At 39.7% G+C, this 12,164-nt stretch overlaps 1 pseudogene; it reads left to right on the top strand.

The window, feature by feature from the left end:
• LOC107615787 lies at window positions 11,091-11,964 on the top strand (annotated as a pseudogene).

Here is a 12,164-nt window from a genome sequence, read left to right as displayed (position 1 = left end):
CGTGGTATAAGCTAGAATTGATGGCGGCATTCATGAGAATCCGGAAAGTCTAAACCTTGTCTGTGGTATTCCGAGTAGGATTCTGGGATTGGATGGCTGTGACGAACTTCAAACTCACAAGTGCTGGGCGTAGTGACAGACGCAAAAGGATAGCAGATCCTATTCCGGTATGACTGAGAACCTGCAGATGATTAGCCGTGCGGTGACAGCGCACTTGGAATCTTTTCACTGGAAGGATGGATGGTAGCCATTGACAACGATGATCCACCTACACATAGCTTGCCATAGGAGGACGTGCGTGCGTGAATCAGAAGACAGAGGAAAGCAGAGATTCAAAAGACAAAGCATCTCCAAAACTCCAACATATTCTCCATTACTGCATAACAAGTAACTTTTAATTCATGCTCTCCTGTTTATTCGCAATTCAACTGATAAACATAATTGACTTCCTGACTAAGGTTTACAAGATAACCATAGATTGCTTCAAACCAACAATCTCCGTGGGATTCGACCCTTACTCACGTAAGGTATTACTTGGACGACCCAGTGCACTTGTTGGTTAGTGGTACGAGTTGTGAAAAGTGTAATTCACAATTCGTGCACCATACATCATTCACCCTAAGTGAAAAACCATGATGTCCATTGATTGTATCTTTGATTAGCTTGGGTTTGAGTGTGTGTGTTAATCAAGTGTGGGGGGAATTTGTGAATAACATTGGTAGTTAGTTAGCTTTGGGTGTTCATTGAAAATATGACAAAATGGGTAAGTACTCATGCATCTATTGGTTAAAACATATGCATCTCTTTTTGTTGATAATAAGAAAAGAAAAAAAAAAGAAAAAAAAAAGAAAAAAAAGAAAGAGAAAAAGAAAAGAAAGAGAAATGATAATAAGAATGTAAATAAGAGATGCATATGTAGTTGAATTGGAAAGAGTATGCATGAGTGAATGTGAGAAAGAGAATAAATGGGTAGTTAGGTTGTTTTGTTATGTATATGGGATGATATAGGATTAGGTGGGATACTTGTGCTAATCAAAGATCCAATCTATTAGCCCACTAAACCATATTAATCCTACCCTTACCTAAGCCCCATTACAACCCACAAAAGTCCTCATGATATTTGCATTCATTCATCAAGTATTAGTTGATTGTTAGATGACTTGCAAATCTTTGAGAAATATGATTAAAGGAGGATTGAGTGATTAAACTCGACACACTGAGCGATTAGAGTGTAAACACATCCAGTGAGGGTTTCAATTGCTCAATTCTATGTTTCCATTGCTTATTTTGTATCTTTTTGCAAGTTGTTGAACTTAATTTTGAAAATTTCAAATCAATCTTTGGACATTGATCATATTGCTGTATTTTCCTTGTCTTGGCCCTAAGTTTCTATTTTGGATTGATTGAGATTCTTTTGTTTATTTTTGTCAAACTCAATAGGAATCATAGTGTAGATATATATAGATAGCATTTAGTATAGTTACATGCATGTAGGTAGTTGCATTAATAATTACCCCTTCATTCATCTCCTTTGGTTGGTTTAGCATGAGGACATGCTTGGTTTAAGTGTGGGAGAATTGATGAATCCATATTTTATGATATATTTTGGTTTGATTTGAGTGGATTTCATCACATAAACCCACACTTATTCATCTAAACAGCATGCTTTTGAGATTTCTTCCTAAATTGTGCTTGAGAGTGAAAACATGCTCTTTTGTGCTTAATTTAGTCAATTTTAATTCACTTTAATCCCATGTGGTGCCTTGATGTATTTGTTAAGTAATTTTTAGGTTTCCAAGGCAAGTATGGGTTGAAAAAGTGAAGAAAGAGCATCCAAAAGGGGAGAAATCATGAAGAAAATGAGATTTGGAAAGCTGCCAGTCCTGACCTCTCTGTACTAAATTGGTCATAACTTGAGCTACAAAAGTCCAAATGAGGCAGTTTCAGCGGCATTAGAAAGCTAACGTCCAGGGCTTCAAAATGATATTTAATTTGCTATAGTGAACATAAGTCTATGTGTGCGTATGCACAGGTACTTGTGCGTATGCACAGGTACTTGTGCGTATGCACAAGTCAGAATTCAGCATGTGTGCAGACGCACACATCTGTGCGTTCACACAGGTCCCTGCACATGAGCTCATTAATGCAAATTGCTGGGGGCAAATTTTAGGCCTCCAAAATCCAATCTAACTCATTTTCTGAAGCTATTTAAGGGCAAAGTGAAGAGGAATGAAGGGGGGCAATTAGGTTTATTTTTATTATGTTTTCTCTTAGTTTCTAGAGAGAGAAGTTCCCCCTTCTCTCTAGAATTAGGGTTTTCTTAGTTTAATTTCCTTTAATTTCAGCATTTAATTCTTGTTTTAGTGTAGTTTCATTTATGTTTCTATGCTTTCTTGTCTTTATCTTCTTCATCTCTTTTGTTAATTTCTCATTTTGTTACTTTTTATGTTATGAGCACTCTTTTGTTATTTTAATTCTAATTAATGCAAATTTATGTTTCCATGTCATTTATTGCTTTCTTTAGTTGTTATTATCATTTTCTTGCTTTGGTAGTTTTAGAATTTATTTTAATATAATTTAATATTATTTTATTTTCATGCACACCAAGTGTTTGATAAAATGCTTGGCTTAGTCTTTACTTAGTTTTTCTACACTCTTGGCTTGGAATTGTTGACTTTGGTGTCCTTTGAGTCATTGATGTCCATTCTTGTTTGATATATTAGAGTAGTTAATTAATTTGGTTTCCCTTGACTCTATGTGACCCCTAGTGTTGACATAGGATTTAGGGATTGAAATTAACTATGCCTATTTGACTTATCTTCGATGTAAGGTTAACTAAGTAGGATTAACTCTTCATAATAATCATATGTTTATGGTCAATGACTAGGATAGGTAGCCTTAGCTCTCAATTACTTGCCAAGATGTTTTCTTGCATTTGAAGTTTCCTTTCCTTGCATTTAATTGCTTTGACTTTTATTGCTTTGATGTTAATTTCTTGCATGTTTAGTTTTCACACTCTTGGTTGAGAAATTGGGTGTTGGGTGGAATTGAGTTATGGATGTCCATTCCGCATTATGTTAGAATAGTTAATTGGTTTGGTTTCATTGACGCTAGTCTTTCACTAAGTAATTAGTGAGTTGACTAGGACTTATGGATTGAGACCAATTACACCCTTTTGACTAATTCTCAAGGAGGATTCACTAGTTTGGATTGATTCCACACAATCCCCATGTTTGTGGTTCACAACTAGGACAGAAAACCTAGATTACCCACTTCTTACCAAGAATTACCATTTACATTCCTTGCATGTTTATTTGCTTCCTTGCTATTTATATTCCCTTGCTCTCTTGCTTTCATTTCCCAATTCCCATGCTCTCTCATAGCCAATAATTGTGCACTTAATTGCAATTCCTAGGGAAGACTACCAGAGGTTTGATTACTCTCGGTTATATTTTATTTTGAATTGGAATATTTGATTTGAGCATTACTTGTTGGCTTGGAACTATACTTACAACGCCAATCTTATTTTGAGAATAAATTCCTAGCTGACAGTTATGTTCACTATCAAAGGGCCTTAAGGAGAAGGCGGAGCAGAACTATGTTATGCTCTTTGGGGAGAACCTGGACTTGAAGAAGGAGCTGGCAGGATGTCGGGAGGCCTTCCAGGAGCTTGAGGACTTGGTGGTTGAAGGTTCTGAGGAGGCGTGGAAGATCTTCAAGGAGCAGGTCGGGGTTATTTCCCCTGACCTAGATCTTTCTCCGCTGGACCCCGACAAGATCGTGGTTGATGAGGCCATTATCTCTCTTCCCTGACTAGAGACCGACTCCGACTTGAAGACGAGGGGACAAAGGATAGTGGAGTCCCCTCCTCGGGGAGACTTGCCGAGCTCTTCTGGGCTTCCTTCTCAAGATCCTAACCAGCCTGCTCCGTCCTCCCTTGGTGTTGTTTCGGCTTCTCTCCCTGTAGATCCCTCTCTTGGTGGTGGTGACCTTCCTTCTGGCGATGCTGATCCTCCTGCGAACTAAAATTTGGCTATTGGGGCCCGACCTGTGGGCCCTTTTTTTGAACAATTTATTATTATGTTTTTGTGGTGGTTTGTCCTTGACATTTTTTTGCCTTTTATGGTCGTTAACAAAAAATGCCTTTAATTTTTTTATCCCCTTTTTTGGATAAGGAGTTTAAATTATATCTGGTGTCTGCATGCTTTTTGTTCTTATTTCTAGGTTTTTCAAAAAAACCCTTTTTTGATCTTTTTGCTGAAAGCCTCTTATTTCTGGGCAGGTTGTGTTTTTGTTTAAGTTACCTTTGATTTTGTAAAGACTTGAAACAGCTTGCCCTTTTGATGGCTTTCTTTTATCTCTTTTTGTATTCCTTGTGAACTCAAATTTTCCTATTTGATTTGTGAGTAACTTAGACTATTTTCGCGATACATTTCTTTTTTCTCGATTTTATGACTTGTTAGTCGTTATCCTTCTGAGTTACATGATCAACTTTTATAACCTCTTTACACCGACTTGTACCTCGTCGTTTTATCCTGACGACCACTTAGGTCGATCATGGGATTTTTACGTTTTGTCGAACTTAAGTTGGTGCGTTTCGTAGATAATAACATAAAAGGAATTTATAAAGAGATATGAAGAGAAAGATCTTTATTTATTCACAAAGGTACTTTTTGCTACTAAGGATTTTGATAACTTTTGTTGCCCCTTAGTCCCATTTTGATACCTCGTTAAACCCCCTCTTCAAGAAAACCCTTTCTTTGGGAAAAAACCATGAAGTTGGGAAAAGAGTACACCAGGGAATGGAGTTCGTTTTTAACTATAGTACCTTTTCATATTACAGGCATGCCACGACCTAGGTAGCTCGGTGCCGTTTAAGTCGGTCACCTTGTAGTAGCCTTTTCCTAAGACTTTACTAATTTTGTGTAGTTCTTTCCAATTGGCAGTAAGCTTTCCATCCCCAGATTTGTTGACTCATATGTCGTTTCTAATCAAAACCAAGTCGTCTGGGGTGAAACTTCTTCAAATGAATTTTTTGTTATATCTATTTGTTATCCTTTGTTTCAATGCTGCTTCTCTTATCTGGGCTTGTTCTCGGACTTCAGGGAGTAGTTCAAGTTCTTCTTTGTGCCCCTGTATGTTTCCAACCTTGTCGTAGAAGCTCACCCTTGGACTTTGCTCGTTGATTTCAACTGGTATCATGGCTTCTATGCCATAAGCAAGTCCGATAAGCCCATAGTACTTGAGGAAGTTCTTCAGCCCAAGCTCCCTTTGCATCTTGCAACCTTTTCTTCAACCCCGCCAGTATAACTTTGTTGGCCGCCTCGGCTTGTCCATTTCCTTATGGATATTCCACCGAGGTGAACTGATGCTTGATCTTCATGCTGGCTACGAGATTTTTAAAGGTGGAGTCGGTGAACTGAGTACCATTATCAGTGGTGATGGAGTGAGGCACTCTATACCTTGTGATAATGTTCTTGTAGAGAAATTTCTGACTTTTTTGGGCCGTGATGGTGGCCAATGGTTCTGCTTCGATCCACTTTGTGAAGTAGCCCACTCCCACTATTAAGTATTTTACTTGTCCAGGTGCTTGGGAAAAGGGTCCTAATGGGTCCAATCCTCATTTAGCATAAGGCCAGGGAGAAGTTATACTTATGAGCTCCTCGGGGGGAGCAACATGGAAGTTTGCATGCATTTGGCATGGCTGACACTTCTTCACAAACTCGGTGGCATCTTTCTGCAAAGTCGGCCAGTAGAACCCGGCTCGAATGACTTTCTTAGCCAGGGACCTTGCTCTGAGATGATTTCTGCAGATACCATTGTGGACCTCTTCTAAGCCTTCTGTCGTCCTTGAGGTCAGAACGCACTTCAATAATGGTGTTGATATCCCCCTTTTGTAGAGGATATTTTTTACCAAAGTATAGTTTTATGCTTCCCTCCGGATTTTCTTGGCTTCTTTTTCCCCTTTGGGTAGGATATCGAATTTGAGGTATTCGATCAAAGGGTTCATCCATCCGAGGTCTAATCCGGAGACTTCAAGAACGCCTTGCTTATCTTCTGTTTTTGCCACAGAGTGTTCTTGGAGAGTTTCCTGGATCAGGCTTCTGTTATTCTCTCCTGGCTTGGTACTTGCTAGCTTGGAGAGGGCGTCTGCTCTGCTGTTGAGATCCTGAGTTATATGTTTGACCTTGGTTTCTGCAAAGCGTCTAAGATACTCCAAAGTTTTGTCCAAGTACCTTTTCATATTGGGGTCTTTGGCCTGATACCCTCCATTTATTTGGGAGGTCACCACTTGAGAGTCGCTGAACACGACCACCTTGGTTGCACCGACTTCTTCTGCCAGCTTTAATCCTGCAATCAAGGCTTCATATTCTGCCTGATTGTTAGAAGCTGGAAAGTTGAATTTGAGGGAGACTTCTATTTGGGTTCTCCCTTGGTTGACTAGTATTATGCCTACACCACTTCCGATTTTGTTAGAGGATCCGTCTACATATAACTCCCATGTAGTGGATTCTTCCTCTTGGTCTCCTGCATATTCTGCTACGAAGTCGATGAGGCATTGGGCTCTTATCGCTGTCCGAGTTTTGTACTTTAAGTCAAACTCGGATAGCTCTATTGCCCATTGAACCATTATACCCGCAATATTCGTCTTCTGGAGGATTTGCTTCATGGGCTGGTTTGTTCGAACTCTTATCGTGTGAGCTTGAAAGTAAGGTCGTAACCTTCGAGAGGCTACTATTAAAGCATATGCAAACTTCTCGAGTTTTTGATACCTTAATTCAGGGCCTTGTAGAACTTTGCTGGTGAAGTATACAGGATGTTGTCCGACCTCGTCTTCCCGAATTAGAGCTGATACCACAACTTTGTCTGCTACGGACAAATACAGGACGAGTCCTTCCCCGACTTTAGTTCGAGTCAGAATGGGAGGTTAGCTTAAAAACCTTTTGAACTCCTAGAATACTTCTTCGCACTCAGGAGTCTATTCGAACTGGAATCCTTTCCTTAGTAGAGAGAAGAGTGGTAGGGATCTTAGTGCTGATCCCGCCAAGAACCTGTAGAGGGCGGCAAGTTGGCCGTTCAGCTACTGGACCTCTTTCAAGCAAGTCGTACTTTTCATTTCTAGGACTGCTTTACACTTGTCAGGATTGGCTTCGATTCTCCCCTGTGTAAGTATAAATCCTAGAAACTTCCCTGCCTCTACCGCAAAGGTGCATTTTTTGGGGTTTAGCCTCATCCCATGTGTCCTTATGGTGTTGAAAACTTGCGAAAGGTCAGCCAGGAGGTCTGCCTCATCCTTGGTTTTTACGAGCATATCGTCTACGTAGACTTCCATCAATCCCCAAGGTGAGGCGTAAACACCTTATTCATCAGCCTTTGATATGTGGCTCTAGTGTTTTTTAGTCCAAAGGGCATGACCACATAGCAATAGTTTGCCCTAAGCGTGATGAATGATGGTTTTTCCTGATCCGGCTTGTACATCAGGATTTGATTGTATCCCGAGTACGCATCCATAAATGACAAGTACTGATACCCTGAGCTGGAGTTTACTAGGGTATCAATGCTTGGGAGTGGATATGGGTCTTTGGGACACGCCTTGTTCAGGTCGGTGTAATCGACGCACATCCTCCACTTGCCATTTTACTTTTTTACTAGTACCACATTTGCTAGCCGCGCTGGATATTTGACCTCTTTGATGAACCCAGCTTCTAGGAGGGCTTGTACTTGCTCTTCCACAACTTGAGCTCGCTCAGGTCCGAGCTTCCTTCTTCTTTGCTGAACAGGTCGCAAACCGGGGTACACTGATAGCTTGTGTGACATAAGCTCGGGGTCTATCCCTGGCATGTCGGAAGCTTTTCAGACGAAGAGGTTGGAATTTTCTCGTAGGAGCCTTATAATATTTTCCTTTAAATCTTCTTTCAGGTTGGCTCCTATGTTGATATTTTTTCCTTCCTCTTCTCCGACCTGTACTTCCTCACTTTTCCCCCTGGTTGTGGTCGCAACTCTTCCGTGGCTCTGACTCCTCCGAGCTCAATTGTGTGCACCCCCTTGCCTTTTCCTCTCAGGTTCAGGCTTTCATTGTAGCATTTCCTCGCCAATTTCTGATCTCCCCTGATGGTTGCTATTCCCTCTGGTGTTGGGAATTTCATGCAAAGATGAGGGGTGGATACCACTGCTCCGAGCCAATTTAGGGTAGTTCTGCCGATTAAGGCATTGTAGGCTGACCCCACATCAATGACTATGAAGTCGATGCTCAGAGTTTTGGAATTTCCCCCTTTTCCAAAAGTTGTATGAAGGGGTATATATCCCAGTGGTTTTATTGGTGTATCCCCCAGTCCATACATGGTGTCAGGATAAGCTCTTAACTCCTTTTCATCCAACCCCAGCTTGTCGAACGCTGGTTTAAAAGGGATGTCGGCTGAGCTCCCCTGATCTATCAGGGTTCTGTGAAGATGGGCATTGGCAAGGATCATAGTTATCATCACTGGATCATCATGTCCAGGAATGATTCCTTGCCCATCTTCTTTGGTGAATGAGATAGTTGGGAGGTCGGGAGCTTCGCCCCCGACTTGGTAGACTTCCTTCAAGTGCCTCTTGCGAGACGACTTTGTGAGGCCACCTCCACCGAATCCCCCCGAGATCATATGTATATGTCTTTTCGGGATTTGTGGTGGTGGATCTCTTCGGTCCTCGTCATCTCGCTTTCTTTTTCCATGATGGTCCGACCTTTCCATGAGATATCTATCAAGCCGACCTTCTCTGGCCAGTTTTTCTGTCACATTTTTAAGGTCATAACAATCATTTGTTGAGTGACCATATATCTTATGGTACTCACAGTAGTCACCACGACCCCCCCCCCTTTTTATTTTTGATGGGTCTAGGGGGTGGTAGCCTTTCAGTATGGCAGATTTTTCTATATACATCTACTAGGAAAACTCGCAGAGGAGTATAGGAGTGATATCTCCTAGGCCTTTCGGAGCCAACTTCCTCTTTTTTCTTGGGCTCTCTTTCCTTCTCTTTTGACGAGTGAGAGTGCCCAGGTCGCCAGCTCGGCTCTCGTAGCCTAGCATTTTCCTCCATGTTGATGTACTTCTCAGCTCTCTCTTGTACATCACTCAAGGAGGTCGGGTGCCTTTTTGATATGGACTGGGAGAAGGGACCTTCTCGAAGTCCATTTACTAGGCCCATAATCACTGCCTCCGTGGGTAGGTCTTGAATCTCCAGGCACACTTTGTTGAACCTTTCCATGTAGTCCCTTAAAGGTTCTCCAACCTCCTATTTTACTCCCAGGAGGCTCGGTGCATGCTTAACTTTGTCCTTCTGAATGGAGAATCTCATTAGGAACTTTCGCGAGTGGTCATCGAAGCTAGTGACCGACCTAGGGGGAAGACTGTCGAACCACTTCATCGCTGCTTTCATCAGTGTGGTCGGGAAAGCTTTGCAGCGAGTAGCATCAGAAGCGTCGGCCAGGTACATCCGACTTTTAAAGTTGCTTAAATGATGCTTTGGGTCAGTGATTCCATCATAGAGGTCCATATCAGGGCTTTTGAAGTTTCTTGGAACTTTTGCCCTCATTATGACCTTGCTGAACGAGTCCTCTCCTCCTAAGGTAGAATCTTCTCGGTCGCTATGGGAACTCTGATTTTTGAGAGTGAATTCCAGACTTAAGAGCTTTTCTTCTAGCTCTTTTCGTCGCTCTATCTCGTTCCTCAAGTTTCTCTCTGCCTCTCGCTGCCATTCCAGTTCTTGTTCCAGCTGTTCCAAGTGCCCTTGGTGGCCGTGGAACAAACCCATGAAATCAGCTGCATGGGGTTGTCCTTCTTTTCCGGACTCGCACCCTTCAGAAGAGTTTGCCTTTGGGTCTTTCAACCCAGAAGTGCCTTCTCTGTGCTGGTTGGTTACCCCTTAGTGGGTGGCCATGTCCGCGTCGTTGTTCACCATGTCTAGATTCTCCTGTTCAGAATCGGACACTGTGTGACCATCTTCGGGTGAATTGTCCGCTATTACTGGTTGATCTCTCGGGTCCCCGGCAATGGCGCTAATGTTACGATGGGTAACCGGAGATTAATGGGCTAGACTCGTTGGGTTCACCCAATCGTTTAGTGGAGGAAGCCTTCTAGTTAGAACCGACTTCTTTAAGAGAAGGTCGGTGTTTAGTGAGGGCCAATCTTTGGGATTTTACACTATCAACTAATTTAAAATTATCTTATCATAAAAATACTTTATCATTTTTTATTTATTTATCTGCATCTATATAGAGGAATTTAATTTACCTTCTAATTTATATAAAATATAAGATTATTTACTAAATAATTATATGAGAACGGACACAATAACATGTTAAGATCATTAAGATGTAATGATTATCTACTATATTTAAATTATTAAAAAGAATAAAAATTTTAATATTCTTAGTTAGCATGGATTAATTAAATATCAGTACACATAAATATACAACATAATATAAATTAATGATCTTAATTTATTTTTTCTACTTGACAATAATTAAGATCGAGTATGATCTCATTATCATAATTAATAAGATGGGATAATAAGATATTTCTCTCGATCTGATATTTTTATCATATAAAAATAAATGAAATGAGAGAATTTATTTACATATGTAGGGACATTACTGTTTTTCTAGTAAGGAGGAAAAGATAATGTTACAAGAATTCAAACAAATTGTCGGTTATAGAAATATAAATGGAATGTTTTTTTTTTTTCAGAAAAAAAAAATTCTTGCAAGTATTGAAACAGGTGTTATTGGATTATTATGACGTATAGATGGGTGAATTTGGAAAGCACACTAATGGCATATAGTTGGTGGCATAAATTTGATTAATTGGAAAGTTACTAAGAATGGTATAGTTTTGGTTTATACAGATAATGATAAATCCTCCGAAACGTCATTTTAGTTAAGGACTCCAAGATTTCAAATTTCACGACAAGGACTTGGTGTTGTACTATATAAACTCGTTTTGTCCTAGGTTATTGTCACACCCATTTCACTGGAGTTTCATATCCCTTCTTCCAAGTTTCTAAACTTCTTTGTCCTGTGCTTCGCTTCTCGCTTATTTGAAATAGAGAAAATGGCCATCCAAACTGAGCACCCTACCCATGGTTTGATTATGTTTTTCTTCTTCTTTTAAAAAAAAAAGTATTGGAACGTTAGTTTTTCTTTCTGGGTAGAAAATCCCATATATCTCAATTTGTTTTTTTTTTTCTAGGTTCCCAAGCTGAGGAAAAGAAGAATGTGCACACCGAAGAAACCAGTGAGCTTGTGTCGGCAAAGGACAGAACGTTTAAGGCCCCAGAAAACAATGCATTTGGCCAATCCTTCAGGTTTCAGTTATGATATTGAAAGTGAAAGACAAAAAGGTGTGGAAGAATTCTATAGATTACAACACATTAATCAGACATATGATTTTGTAAGCCAAATTCTTATTTTCCTCAAACATGTTTATATATACTAATACACAATAACATGAAAGCTCAATGCTAATTCATGAAAATTTCATTTGCTAATAATATAGGTAAAGAAAATGAGGGAGCACTATAAGAAATTGGACAAAGCAGAAATGAGCATATGGGAATGTTGTGAGCTGCTTAATGAAGTAGTGGATGATAGTGATCCTGATTTGGATGAACCTCAAATTCAACATTTGTTGCAAACTGCAGAAGCCATTAGAAAAGATTATCCTAACGAAGATTGGTTACATTTGACTGCTCTCATCCATGGTAATTAAATTTGAAATCTTAGATTTTTTTTAATTTTCTATTATAAAGGTTAATTAGTTTAATTTTAGTTATTTTTTGTCCTTTTATTTTAAGAAAGTTTTTTTATTGTTGATAGATAGTTAATATGAATTGACAAATGAATATTTGTTTATTTTAGATCTCGGAAAGATTCTTCACCTTTCTCAATTCGAAATATCACTAGGAGCCTGTGAAAATTTTTTTTAAACAATTGACAGCCGTTAATCACACTCGAATCATGTTAATGCAAGTAAACATCGTATACAGAAGAAAAACGGTTTACATATATAGGTACGTAAGTTCTGAAATAAGATATTTAATAATTATTAGTCTCGACCCGCGAAGAAAAAGCCGGCTAGAATATTACACCAGAATGTTCCTATTTTTCCAAATAAAAACTTCTAATA

Source organism: Arachis ipaensis, chromosome B09 (assembly GCF_000816755.2).
Source record: "Arachis ipaensis cultivar K30076 chromosome B09, Araip1.1, whole genome shotgun sequence".
NCBI classification, from domain to species: domain Eukaryota; kingdom Viridiplantae; phylum Streptophyta; class Magnoliopsida; order Fabales; family Fabaceae; genus Arachis; species Arachis ipaensis.
This window is presented reverse-complemented; position numbering and strand designations above follow the sequence as displayed.